The sequence below is a fragment of the Pteropus vampyrus genome, unplaced genomic scaffold (assembly GCF_000151845.1).
Source record: "Pteropus vampyrus isolate Shadow unplaced genomic scaffold, Pvam_2.0 Scaffold2, whole genome shotgun sequence".
Lineage (NCBI taxonomy): Eukaryota > Metazoa > Chordata > Mammalia > Chiroptera > Pteropodidae > Pteropus > Pteropus vampyrus.
Genome location: NW_011888783.1, coordinates 29595156 through 29598926, shown reverse-complemented (window position 1 = coordinate 29598926; position 3771 = coordinate 29595156).

Below are 3771 nucleotides of genomic sequence, written 5' to 3'. Positions count from 1 at the left end.
TACTCCATGGTCAAGCAAAGTGCCCTGAATTCCTTAATATGAAAAAGTTTTTAGAGCTTAATAAGTTCCAATTATAAAATAATTTAGTCTATTTTAATTCATGTTTTCTCTGAGTATTCTGCATTGTCCAGTAAAAAATGTATTTTAAGATAATCACATCAGTATAAGTATTTGTCTGAATTATAAGTCACTGATTGTACTAAAGATAGACAAAGGAGGAATGTCATTATGATCACTCTATTATTTTAGCAATAATCTTTAGAAAAAAATAAGGACATTACTTTTTGTTTCTCTACCACCAAGATGGTAGTTAGATTTTTTTCTTTCTTTCCTCTTTTTTTTTTTTTTTAAATTTCACAGAGATGTGCCACAGAGAGCAACCAAATATAACAACTCTCTTTCACAACCATGTGGAAGCAACTTGCTTCCTGCCATTTCTCTCTCTTGTGATATTCCGAAGTGAAAATGAAATACAGATACTATCAAACTGTGGTTATGACAGATGAAAAAAAAAGAGACTTCTGTTTTACTGAAGTGCATTTGTTTTCCTCCTCCATTCTACAGGAAGCATCACAAACCCACAGAGTCCCTGAGAGATGGATTTTACTCGGAGGCAGAATGCTAACTTTGCTCAAAGATGTGTAAATGCCACGTGCCCAGATGGTCCTTTTGCCTATTCATAGGGAGAGGCTCAGAAACACACATACATCTTTCTGTGGTCAGTCATAACAGATTTGTTCTAAATAAGCCACACTGTTTTGCAAGATGGCAGGGAACTGTCAGGCTGTATTTTAAGCACAAATGTTTCTGCCAGACAGACACAGCATATACCATGTGCTTCAGGAACACACACACATGCGGCATTGATCTGAGGACAGACTACAGACCTTGTGTTGTCATTTCACAGCTCAGATCAATAAGCCCAACTTGTAGTTCCTGCATTGACCTTCGGGTGATTTAAGAATTTCATGGCAATCAAATATAATGATAAAGATAGACAGACAGATGGATAGATAGACAGATATTCCTTCTTATCCTTTACATAGTGATGTCTTTTTGCCAAGTCTGAATTTTCATATTGCCCCTGAAGTGTCATCGTATTGCGGGGTTGGGGGTGTGCTAGTAGTCTTTTACCTAATTTATTTTTACTACCTTTTCTCATTAAGAATCACTTTCCATTGGTTTTAATAGCAGTAAAACTTAAGCAACTATTTACACTTGACATTTTGTATGTTATTAAGACAACTATAGTCCTTGGAAATTTACATTCTAAAGTAGATATTCTGAGATAGAAATCTTTAGTTAACAGAGATTTATTTGAAAAAATAGACACAACAATTTGTTACAAAACTATCTTTCAGAGCCTAATTGCAATTTCGAGTAGGGAACAAGAGTATTTATATAACTAAGTTGGTGATCAAATTGGGAAAGAGCCATGGAACTGCTAGTTCCAAGTACTGTGGATTTGGTGACTGCCATTTGACAGTCTTGACAGGCATCCTGAAGCAGGTGGGCAAACCGAAGCCATATTACAAGAAGACATGAGTAGATGTGAAGAATGAATAGAAATGATCATTGGACTGCAGAGGACAAAAAAGCATGTTGCTCATTGTAGCTAATAGATAATTAATTAGTTAGTTAATTACATCCCATCTCATTCCAAACAGAATTAGCAGGAGTTGACAAAGATATGTATTCTGAACTTGACGGTGAATAGGAAAAAAGATAAATTAGGGTAGAAGAGAAGAAAACAGTGAGAGGTAAAGATGATTCTCAAAATACTTGCTCTAAGAATTTTGCGAGAGCTGGCTTATACATTTGACTCTGTGCTTTCTAGCAGCCAAAGAAGAGAAATAAAATCAGTTGCAAGTTCCATAATGTACAACAGGTTAAAAACACACCAATTTCATCGGTTAATCTCTGTTATTTCTGATCTGAATTCTCAAATTTCTTCCCTGGCCTTTATAAAGAGGACACAGTGATGTAATAAGCAATATCTAACAACATGTTTGTGGTAAAACAGTAAATTCTGTTAGATATTCTAAAAAATAAACTTTCCCAAATTTAACACAGATATAGCCCCAAAGTATAGTTCAGCGAAAGAGATCGTATTCCAAATTTTAGTGGCTCATTATTTAAAGACAAAATTGGGTGCCTAGAGGAATGGATGAACATACAAGTTTCAAGAAATTTCCATAAATATTATATCTATGACCAAGTTTTGATTATTTTCTAACAAAAGCCAAAATTGTAGATATTTTATTTGTAGAGTGAGTGCAGATTTATATGCCTTAGGCATCAGGTAAATTAAGGGCAGGGTTCAATACCTTTTATAAACTTAGGTGATACCAAGTAGAACACATGATACATACATCTAAATAAAATATCCCTCACTGTCGTGGTCAAGATTTTCACTAGCAAATAATATATGCACAAAAATGGCCATTTGAGACTTCAGTATTGACAATACCTTTAACATGTTTTGACTATTTCAAAGAAAATGTGAGATATGACCAATGAAACCATTTCTGTTTTGTCACTGCAATCAACACTGTAGGTTGAAAAACCAAGAATTAAAATTTGGAAATAAAGGCAGAAATTAAAATATAATACCTTAATAAATTATTTTAATACCAATAAGGAAACCCAACAGTGTATTTGCAGCCTGTAATACTAATATCAAACCAGGCCTAAAGCATTTCCTGGAGGATTAATGACCAGAGGGAATTAATGGCCCTTGGCTTCATCTCAGGCCATCTACGTTCCCAGTCAGTCATTAATCCTAAGAAATGTCCTGAGCCTCAATCATTACAACTTAATTGAGATGTCATGAAAAGGGTTAAAGAAGTTTTGACTACTTTACTACATGAATACCAGCAGTGAAATGCATTTAGAATCCCTGTTTAAAAGACATGTAATTGCCTCAGATTCTTTATATTATCATAACTCTTCAAAATTGATTGGTTTTAGGTTTATGGAAAAATATGCAAATTTACAGAGGATGTGACACACAGTTCTCGTTGTGGGGGTAAAAGTAGTTCATACAGAATTCATTTGATTGACTTTGATTACTGAAAAAAATCTAATTGTTTTAGATATATTATCACACTTTTCTGGAGATGCATATTATAGGAAAGAAGTATTTGGCATGTGTGATTGTCAGTTCAAATATGTCATGTTAAGCAATGGTTACTTGTGGGGTTCTATCATTTCTAGGAAGCACTGCTATCAGGAACTACATATTCAAAGTAAACAAAATGGAAAAAAGAAGACATTTCTTATTCAGGATGAGCATAAAATTAGCCTAAGTGGAGTAGGGAAAAAAGACCAGCGACTTCTGTCTTAGCATTTTGGATCTCTGCATTTTCTAAACAAAGTATCTAACCAACTTGTAAACATGTTTCATTTGCAGAAGAATCTGCTGATACCAGACAAAACAAGGACCGCTACAGAATGGACAAATAGTGGAAGTGGCCAATCAGAATAAAAGCAAACAATTACAAAGAATCCCAACAGGGAACTACATTTTAAGCCGAATATGCTTTTCAATGTAGAAAGCAGGGAAAACCCCACTAGAAACAGATCTTAAACGCAAATTTGATTGTACTTCTTATTGCTCAGAACCTGGTTGCTTGCCAACCATAAGTGTCCCTGGTTTAAATTCTGATCCTCTGTGACCATGTCGTACTCAGCAAGCAGCATCAAGAGCTCAGTAGTTTGCAAACTTTTTCACATCTTCTATTTTTCATTCTCAGGACTATAGTATATCCA